The following is a 10632-nucleotide window of genomic DNA, read 5'->3' as shown; positions in this document are numbered from 1 at the left end:
CGGGAAGATCCCACATGCCGCGGAGCGGCTGGGCCCGTGAGCCATGGCCGCTGAGCCTGCGCGTCCGGAGCCTGTGCTCCGCAATGGGAGAGGCCACAACAGTGAGAGGCCCGCGTAACGCAAAAAAAAAAAAAAAAAAAAAAAAAAAAAAAAGAATACACCTCAGTGTTGGGAAAAATGGCAAGGATGAAATCTATATGCCATTGGCCCATATATGAAAAGTTAAACCACACCAGTTAATGATATTTTATCTTGCCCTATAATAAAAGGTAAGAATTTAAACTCAGAACTCAGGAGGACTTCTATGAAAAGGAACCTCCCATAAAGAGCCCTCAAAGAGGCTAAGTATTAGATGAATGAAGGTGACCTTCAGCTGAAGAAATTGTGTTGCTTCTCCTTCAAAGGGAGCTATTAGGTTTTCTTTCATCTCTTTCATCAGCATTTTGTAATTTAGCAAAAACCTGTACAAGAATGTTCATAGCAACTCTCTTCATAACAGCCAAAACCCAGAAATAACCCAAGTGTCCTTCAATGGGTGAATGGTTAAATAAAGTGGGTTATAGACACACCATGGAACACAACTCAGCAATGAAAGGAAATGAACTCTTGAGACATGCAACAGTTTGGATAGATCTCAAGGGAAATATGCTGTGTGAAAAAAGTTCATCTCCAAAAGATGACATGTCAAACGATTCCATTTACACAACATTTTCAAAATAACAAAATTATGGAGGCAGAGTACAGATTAGTGGTTGCCACAGGGTAGGAGCTGGTGGAGGAGAAATTGGGTGTGGGTACGAGGGCTAGCATGAAAAAGTCTGATGGTAATGGCACAATTCTGTATTCTAACTATAGTTGTGGTCACACAAACACACATGTGATAAAATTGCTTTGAACTTTATATACACACGTGCATACACATACACACACACAAATGAATGTAAAGCTGGTGAAAGCTGAATAAAACTCTATGGATTATACCAATGTCAGTTTCCTGGTTTTGCTAGTGTCCTGTGGTTATATAAGATGTAACCACAGCGGGAGGCTAGGTGGTGAGTTCGTGGGCTCTCCCTGTTTATTCTGTTTTCAATTTCCTATGAACCTATAATTATTTCATTTTTTGTTTTTTAAGTGCGTGCAGAAAGACATGGTCTTTAGGAAAAGCAAGAGCTGCTTGGCAAAGCCAGGCTCTACGGATAGTGGCTCCAGTAGCAAACCCAAGAACAGGCTTCACAGAAGCCCAGGGAAAAAGGAGACACGCACCAAACATCCATTTCTTAAATCCAGAAATCAACAAAGGGGCACAAGGAGAGAAATTACCGGTTTTCTGCGAACCCAAACAATTCTGATCCCAGACCCCTGTGCTCCAGTTACAGGAGTTTATTGCCTTCCAAATCCACAAAGTATGTTTTCAGGCCTGAATGAGCCAAGTTGTATGTTGCCCATCATGAGATGATGCAACACGTAATTTTAAAAACCCACAGTAAAGTCACGGCAGGGAGAGGCACTTACGAAACTTATACAATGTGATTGTTTTTCTGCTTTCATTAAAAGACAAATGACACTTAACCTGTTTCTTTTTAGGTGCTCTGTTCTTTCAGAGTGTATATTAAAACGTTGCTTTTATATTTGTGTTATCCTTTTCCTAATGGTAAAACATTCGTAGATTTGAGGCTTAAGTGTTAGTCTAGTTAAAACCCTGAAATTTTGCACAAGTAACGCAGTTTGCGTTGTTTGGTCTGTGCACTTTCTGACCACTGGGGGGCTTCTTTTATTCCCGACAGTAAAAACCAGCAGAGTTGTCTTTCGTTTGGAATTTACAAACATCTTACAAGGGAAAAAAGAAAACCCAGCGGCCCCTCCAAATACCAAGACTTGAGTGACTATACAGTTTTGGAAAAGTTGGAATTTATGGAAGAACTCTGTAATATATACTTCAAAGCTTGGTTCCCTATTTTTAAATTTGGCATTCTACCTGATGGAAACGAGCCAGCCACTTATAAAGCATGTTCATGCTTTCATTTCCCAGTTGGTGAATGAAGTAGAGCCAAGCACCATCTTTATTTTTGTCCATTTTATTATTAACATATAGAGCTCAGCATATTGCTGTGGTTCAATAAGAGTTCTACAGTCACTGGACCCTTGTTCATTATTTAAGATAATTCTGGGGCTTCCCTGGTGGCGCAGTGGTTGAGAGTCCGCCTGCCGATGCAGGGGACGCGGGTTCGTGCCCCGGTCCGGGAAGATCCCACATGCCCGTGGCTGGGCCCGTGAGCCATGGCGGCTGAGCCTGCACGTCCGGAGCCTCTGCTCCGCAACGGGAGAGGCCACGGCAGTGAGAGGCCCGCGTACCACAAAAAAAAATAATTCTGTCCTGCTGGAAAGTGAATTTCCCCAAGTATGCCCCCCATGCCCACGCCCACCCCTGTTTATAGATTTTAGTCCATTTGATTGTAAAGAAAATGTTTGGGAGGAAAGGCTCATACGGCTCCTGAGATGTAACCCAGAGTTTCAGGAGAAGAGGGTTCAGAGTCCAGCTTCCTAGAATGCTGGAAGAGGAAGCTTTTAAGGGGTTTGCAGACTTGGAAGCATATTCTTATTTTCAGGATTTGCCTGGTTCATCCTTAACCCTGACTGGGGCTGCCCTCTCTCCAGAGATGCCACTCCTAAAATATAGGTCCCATTCCTCTGTTATTTGACTACTGATGACAGCTAGCCAAGCTCAAACACCATACCCAGCTAAGCTAGAAATTGCCATTATTTATCGACTCATTGCTCGATTTACAGAGCTCTCCACATTCTATTAAAGATTTGCAAAGCACATGCGTGAAACAGAGTACGTATTACTCGCTAGCCATCAGTCCCAAAGTTTTCTGGTGAAGCCAATTGAAAGAAGTTCCCATCAAATTTTTTTTTTCTTAGCTTGAAAATAAAATTGAGAATCAAAGTGGAATATCCTCCACCTATAGCTTTTTCAGGATGGAACTAGGATTAACTGTCCCTCTCCATATTCACCTTCTTTGTGAGAAAATTCATACCTTCTGTGTGTCCGGCGCTGCTCTGCCTCCAAAGCTAAGAGAGAGAAAGGCTTGAGGGTTGGGACAGAGGCCTGGGATGAGCCCAGCCTGGAAGGGAGAAGAGAGATGCTAGTTTCCTTCCAAAGCTGCCCCCATCTTATGGGCTGTGAGTTAAGGCAGTCAGCGGGGCTTCTGGGAAACATGACCCAGATTTGCTTTGGGAAAGCACGTCAGATTAAAAAGCACAATTGCTAAAAGCAAAATCTCTGGCCTGAGTGCTTAAAACTCGGCGCTTTCATGGCCGTGGGCCCCGGTTCGATCCCTGGTCGGGGAATTAAGATCCCACAAGCTGAGCAGCACAGCCAAAAAAAAGAAGAGAAAAGAAAGAATCTGTGGCTTGTGCAAAGTCACCCAGCTAGAACCCTGAGTTCCAGGTTTGAGGCCCTTGTCTGCCTTCGAGTCTCCGTGATCTGACCTCTTTGCCATACACCAGTTCCTTGCTATTTGAAATAAAGCAAATATATTAAATTATCTTGGCTATATAATTCCTAAAGCACGTCTCAGTTTGCAATAGGCACAGCCCAACAAGTATTGGGTCTTCCTAGAAAAACAGAGCCCTTAAGCCAAATTCTGTTCCCATGTGATTCAAAGGAATGGTTTGTGCTAAAGACCAATCTGCGAATCTCAGCTAGAATCTACAGGATGTGATTTTTTTTTTAAGCATAAGCATATGACTAACATAAATCCACGAAGACCCCCCCTGGAGGTGCATAGTTTGAGAGATGAGCCCAGAAAGAACAGAGTTTTGGTGTCTGATATATCCAAGGGAACGTTCAAGTTTCCCAATCAAGTTCAGTCCCTGTAAGTGAGAAAGGTTGGAGTTCACTTTCCAGCGTGGCCCGGCGTTCACGGGGGTTTGATGAGTGTGTTTGTTTTAGGTGTTCCTGTGTGCAGTGTGTGATTTCTTAGAGGCCACTGAGTCAGTCCATCGTGAAATAAAAAGCATCAGCCACTGCAGTGCCGGCTACAGGAACGCCGAACACCATGCAGGCCACATCTTTATGCAGGAAATTCGATCACTGTGGGCTAAATCTACAGCCAGACCTGACACAGGGAAGGCTAGGAGGATGCTGGGAACAATCTCTTTACATGGCTTTCTCCTCGGGCCCAGTCTTCCCTGACTGGGGCCTCACACGGTGGGAAGCAAGAGCTGTGGGTATATCAATCACTCCATTCTGGACTGCTTGCCTTTCTTCTGTAAAGTCTACAAGACATTTTTTTTTTTTTTTTTTTTTGCCATTTGTGCTTCTAGTTGCCTAGTCAACCTTCTGAAGAGCTGTTGCCAAGGTTGGACTCAATGGGGAGGAAAAGGGGACATAACTGGTACGCAGTGACAAGAAGAGGCTGACGATGGGACAAGGCAAGATAAATGCATCACTGTCCAAGCAGCAGAGGTCCCTTTTGGCCCCTTCAGATCACAGACTCTCAGTATTGAAACGTCCTCAAGGTCAGCTGAGGGGCCACATGATGGTCTGCTGCAGCACCTCAAAATTTTCCTACAAGGTATTTAGATAGAGAAATAATAATTATTTCTTCCTAGGGGGTCTCAACATAGAAACAGCCATTTTTATCTCGAGGGGTTCTTAAATGGGCACAGAAAAGTGACAGGGTTTGCCAAAGATGATAGAAAGTCTACTAGAAATTCAAGTGTTTCTGCCTTTTCACATATTTTCTTTAAAAAAAAAAGAGTATCTGGTTTCTTTGCAATAGGCCGTAGTTTATCATGTTTATGAGATTTATTTTCTTATTGGATCAAGAATTTGCTGGGGATAGGGGAAAAGAGGCTTAGGGAATTTTTTAAGCTCTACTTAAACAGTTAGGCTTATTAATTCTCATGAAGAAAAATATTTATTTAAGAACTGATTCACTATATTATAACCTTGTGAATAAACATACCCAGGGCACAAGTATGAGAAGGGAGTATGGAGAGTTAGTGATGAATAGGTTCGGAAGGGGGAGGGGTCAGCCGTCACTAGGCACCCGGTGTTGGTAAGTATTCCTAACCCCAGGTAAATACTGTGTCTCCATTTTATAGATGTGGAAACTGAGGCGTGGAGATAGTAAGTATAAACCGTTTTGAGTTCATAGAGGTAATAACATGATGGATCAAGGATCAGAACGTAGGTTGGACCGAGGAAACAACTTTCCTGCTCCACACACTACGATGGAAAGAAAACTGGCTCAGATATGGGGTGGGGTGAGGGAGCTGTTCTGAGTTTCAAGCCCAGTTCCCTGTGGTTGATTGTATGATTTTAGAAAAAATCGCTTGATTCATCTGGGCCTGTTTCCTGAGAGATTAAAGTCCTTAACTTCAGGCAAGGGCCAAAGCTACCTTTTTGGATAAAATAACATTTATGCTGCCCACTTTGGTGATGCAAACCAACCTATAAGATGTTTTAGCAGATTCTAAGAACTCCCCCCAACACACACATACCTGCCCCATGCCCCAGCGCTGGGATTGTGGGGAGACCACAGGGCGCGAGAATCTGGTCAGGGACAGATTCAGATCGAACAGGGAGCACATGTGCTTGGGTAGAAATCATCCTCTAAATATCATCTCATCTCAAGCATTGTCCACTAATTAATGAATTGAGACATAATTTAAATATCATGAAATGCACACATCTTCATGGTTCAACGGGGTCTGTCTGACAATCGCATACACACAGGTAAACCACCACCCCAAGCAAGTTTAAAAAGTTTTTCAACACCCCAGAAGTTCCCTCATGCTCCTTTCTAGTCAATTCCAACTCCTCCTGAACCAAGGAGGCAACCACTGTTGTGATTTATGTCGCCAGGGATTCATCTGACATTTTTTAGAGCTTCATACATGTGGAATCTTTTTTTTTTTTTTCGGTACGCGGGCCTCTCGCTGTTGTGGCCTCTCCCGCTGCGGAGCACAGGCTCCGGACGCGCAGGCTCAGCGGCCACAGCTCACGGGCCCAGCCGCTCCGCGGCATGTGGGATCCTCCCGGACCGGGGCACGAACCCGTGTCCCCTGCATCGTCAGGCGGACTCTCAACCACTGCGCCACCAGGGAAGCCCACATACATGTGGAATCTTAAGTGTGAATCCACGTTCAATGCTAGAGGAACATCCATGGTTGCAGGAGTAGATGGCGAGTCCTACTGACCGTGGAGTCAGGGGTGCGAGTTCATGAGATGGGAGAGTGAAGGTCAGAGGGGCTGTTGGTGTTTGTTTCTTCTTTCCAAGAAGCTTATACATTCTGACTCTTTTATAGGGTCTCAAACAATACAGTGCACAGATTACTTTCTCAATGAATATATATTTAATCAGGTGATACTTACACACCTTCTGTGTTCATGCAGTCACTTATACATTCATTCATTCAACAAAAATTTATTCCTGTCCAACTGTATGAGCCTGAGACTACCTAGACAGCAGGATCACTTATAATTAAGATGCACAGAGTTTGTGCTGTCTGAGGCTCACATGCTAGTACGGGAGACAAACAATAAATGCCCTACCACGGAATGTACATGATCTCTTGTGAAGGTGGTACATGATATGAAAAATGAACCAAGGTCACAGAGGACAGAGCTTCACACAGAGCTGTTTCAGGAGGTGATATCGTGTCGCACTTAACCTGCTGCCAGTTTCAAGATGCAGGATTAAAATTGCTCTCTTGGCTGGAGCAGGAACCAGATTTCGAGCCCCGGGGTCATATTTGTTACTCATCGCCTTATTTATTTATTCATGGCCCAATGTGCCAAGTACGGTTCGATACTGTGACAATACAAAAATAAATTAGGCACGGATGCTATCCTCAAGGAGTTTACTTTTTAGGAGTCACTGGTCTCTGGCAAGACTCTGCTTTTAAAAAAAACGTGCAATTGGGAGCTTCCCTGGCGGTCCAGTGGTTAAGACTCTGCGCTTCCAGTACAGGGGCCGCAGGTCCCATCCCTGGTCAGGGAACGAAGATCCCACATGCCATGCGGTGCAGCCAAAAGATAAAAAAATAATAATAAAATAAAATAATAAAGTAAAAAAATCTACAATTGCCTTCTCCATTGTCATCGTGCATTGAAAAAAAATGAGCGCATCTCATGCACTGTTTTTTAAAGTTATTTATTTATTTATTTATTTATTTATTTTTGGCTGCGTTGGGTCTTCGTTGCTGCGCGCGAGCTTCTCATTGCGGTGGCTTCTCTCATTGCAGAGCACGGGCTCTAGGCGTGCGGGCTTCAGTAGTTGCAGCACGTGGGCTCAGTAGTTGTGGCTCGCGGGCTCTAGAGCGCAGGCTCAGTAGTTGTGGAGCACGGGCTTAGTTCCTCCGCAGCGTGTGGGATCTTCCCAGACCAGGGCTCGAACCCGTGTTCCCCGCATTGGCAGGCGGATTCTTAACCACTGCGCCACCAGGGAAGCCCCATTTTGATAAGTTTTCTTGAGTCACGCCTCAAGCCGCTTTGAATGGGGGTCACTGGACAGTTTTTGGAGATGCACGAGGAACCTGCTCTGCTGGACAAAAGCAAAAACACCTTTCATTCCTGCATGTTTCAGGCACCTCCCGGGTCTCTTGGTCAGTTCCCTGTCAGCAGAGGCTTAAGAAAATAAACTGCGCCCTAGAAGGCACACTTTGGGGATTTTGACAGTCCCTCAGAAACACAGCATCAAGTGTCCCAGAAGCTAATAAAATCAACACCCACCTCCCCCAGCTCTCTCCCTTTCCCTCCCTCCCTCCCTCTCTTTTTCTCTCTGTCAAGGTTAACCACGTAGCTACTAGGGGACAAAAGCTTTCGGACGTGTTCCACGGATGAATGTTTGATATCGTGGGACAGGACAGAACCAGAACAATCAACTCCTCTTGGGCCAAAACTTTCCCATTAGTGTGTATCAGAAGTGTGCAGGCTCTGATTGCAGCAGAAGTAAACAGGACATAATGGGTTTTCAATAAATGCTGCCGAACCAGACTCCAAGTCTATTTGGAGAGGTTTATTTGACACGCAGAAGCAGCCAGGGGAATTGAGGACAGAAAGGTGAAAAGAGTTGAAGTTCACCAATGAAAATGAAGGGTGGCTTGTGACTGCACATGCAGAGTCAAAGAGGAGAGACTCTTCTCGGCAGATGACCAGGCGTCTGGAACAACGCCTTCATCCCAAATACCCCAGATTCACTGCCAGAGGCATTAGAATGCTAGAGGCAGAAGGGACTTAGAGAGGTTTGGACTCCTTTTTTTCTGTTTGTTTGCTTGTTTTTTTAAACAAGAATGAAAAAAACAACCTGAGGCTGGGCGTAGTAAAGGGTTCAAAATCCCACACTGGCTGAATCAGGATTTGATCCCAGATCATTTTCTAACTCTCTTTGTCCCTTTATGTCTCTCCTATGTACACAGCCAGAGGGTAAAGACAAGCATTTGGTGTCAAGAAACTTTAAAAGATGTTTACCTTCTAATAGACTGAAATTGGTTTCAATCATTTCTTTCCCATTTAACCAGAAACAAAGTTACCTATACAGTGAAACTTAACTTTTCCTTACACTTTTTTAAGACATGGAAGACCGAGCAACTGAGAAAAAGAGAGAGACTCGGGGATCCCCCTCCTCTAAAGCCTGGACAAGCTCCAGAACAGACAGACCTTGCAAGCCCTTGGTCAGCCTTTCTGTTTCCTGGGTATTCGCTCTCCTCTAACAAGTTAATAAAATGATCAACAAAGGGATGACACGTTTAGAATACAACCCAACATTTTTTCCTTAGCGCTTTGGTGTCCTGAGTCACGTCCCCTAGAAGCCAAGCCTGAGACCAGGGTCCCAGTGCTTGGGGTTTATTGAGGGACTGCTTTTCAGGAAGAACAGGTAAGGGAGTGTATTCGTTTCCTAGAGCTGCTATAACAAAGCACCACAGTGGCTTAAACAACAGATGTTTATTTTTGCACATTTCTGGAGGCTGGAAGTCCAAGATCAAGGTGTATTGGGTCAGACAGAGAAAGACAAATATAATAGGATATCGCTCATATGTGGAATCTAATTTTTAAAAAGAATATAAATGAACTTATTTACAAAACAAAAACTGACTCACAGACTTCAAAAACAGACTTATGGTTACCAAAGAGGAAACATGGGGGAGGAGAGATAATTTAGGAGCTTGGGATGAACATACAAGCGCTACTATATATAAAGTAGATAACCAACAAGGACCTACTATATGACACGGGGAGCTCTACTCCGTATTCTGTGATAAGCTATATGAGAAAAGAGTCAGAAAAAAAATGAATATATGTATAACTGAATCACTTTGCTGTACACCTGAAACTAACACAACATTGTAAATCAACTATACTCCAATAAAATGAAAATTTTTTTAAAAAGGTGTTGGCAGACTTGGTTTCTCCTGAGGCCTCTCCCCTTGCTCGCAATGACTGCCCTCAGGCTGCCTCTTCTCATGGTGGTCCGTCTTTTCATTCACATCCCTGGTGACCCGTGGGTGTCCCAGTCTCCTCCTCTTATAAGGACATCAGTCATATTGAATTAGGGCTCACTCTAACGGCCTCATTAACTTCGTTACCTCTTTAAAGGTCCTCTCCAAATACAGCCCCACTTTGAGGTACTGGGGGTTAGGGTTTCAACACATGAATTTTGAGAGGACACAACTAAGTCCATAACGGAGAGAGAGAGAAAGAAGGGGGTGAGGAAGAGGCAGGAGGGGAGACAGGATGCGGTCTCAGGAAAGCCTAGTCTCAGCCTGGTCCATGGCGCGAGGGGGTCCCGGCACCACCAAACAAACCACAGAACTGTCCCACCTTGAAGTAAGGAGGTTGGCTCTTCCTATCACCACATCTGTCAGTTCACTAGGCAGCCCCCGGTGTGTGTCTGATGGGCAGGGGTCTTGGGGTATCTCCCAGGCACCTCCAGGCAAGATGGGTCCTGTGAGTCAAGAGCATTTTCTGGAGAGGGTCACACAGGTGGCCTCTCAAGCAATTATGCAGCTGGGGGGCAGGACCCCCATACAAAGAGGGCTTGGGCGAGGCAGCAGGTCTTCCCGGGTCTTCCCAGGCTCCGCTGTTTATTCCAGAAGCCTACCAGTCTTCTGTCTCCGTTGCAAGTTTCCACACAGGACATGAAAGGGCTACGGGGGAGGGAAAGAGAGGGTCTGACCTGTTCTCTCCCTCAGCCCGTGGCACCTCCGGTGACCCAGTTGCCCAGGCCTGAATCCTTGACTTCCGGTCAACCACTAAGTCTCTCAGCCCTACCTCTTCATCAGCTTTCAAACCCATCTTCTCTCCAGTCTCACAGCCATTGTCCCAGTCCTAATCCCTATTACTAAAGAGTTTCTTCTCAGATCTCAGCCTCTAATCGAAGCCCCATCCAATTCTCCCACAATAGCCACGCCCTATGATGGGCTGCTTTCATGATAGGGACAAAGTCCACTCTTAAATTCGACTCAAGGGCCTTCCCCACTGCAGCTGCTGCCTTCAGCCTCAAACCACGCCCCCAGCTCGTTCCTCACACCCCATCCACATTCAGCTCCTTTTCATCCTTAGACTTCCAACATCTGTTCTCAGCAGGCTGCTTACCCTGCACTCTGCCGGCCACCCCTCCC

Source organism: Physeter macrocephalus, chromosome 8 (genome assembly GCF_002837175.3).
Source record: "Physeter macrocephalus isolate SW-GA chromosome 8, ASM283717v5, whole genome shotgun sequence".
In the NCBI taxonomy this organism is placed as follows: Eukaryota; Metazoa; Chordata; class Mammalia; order Artiodactyla; family Physeteridae; genus Physeter; species Physeter macrocephalus.
The sequence above is the reverse complement of the archived record's forward strand: the minus strand, read 5'-3'. Positions refer to the sequence as shown.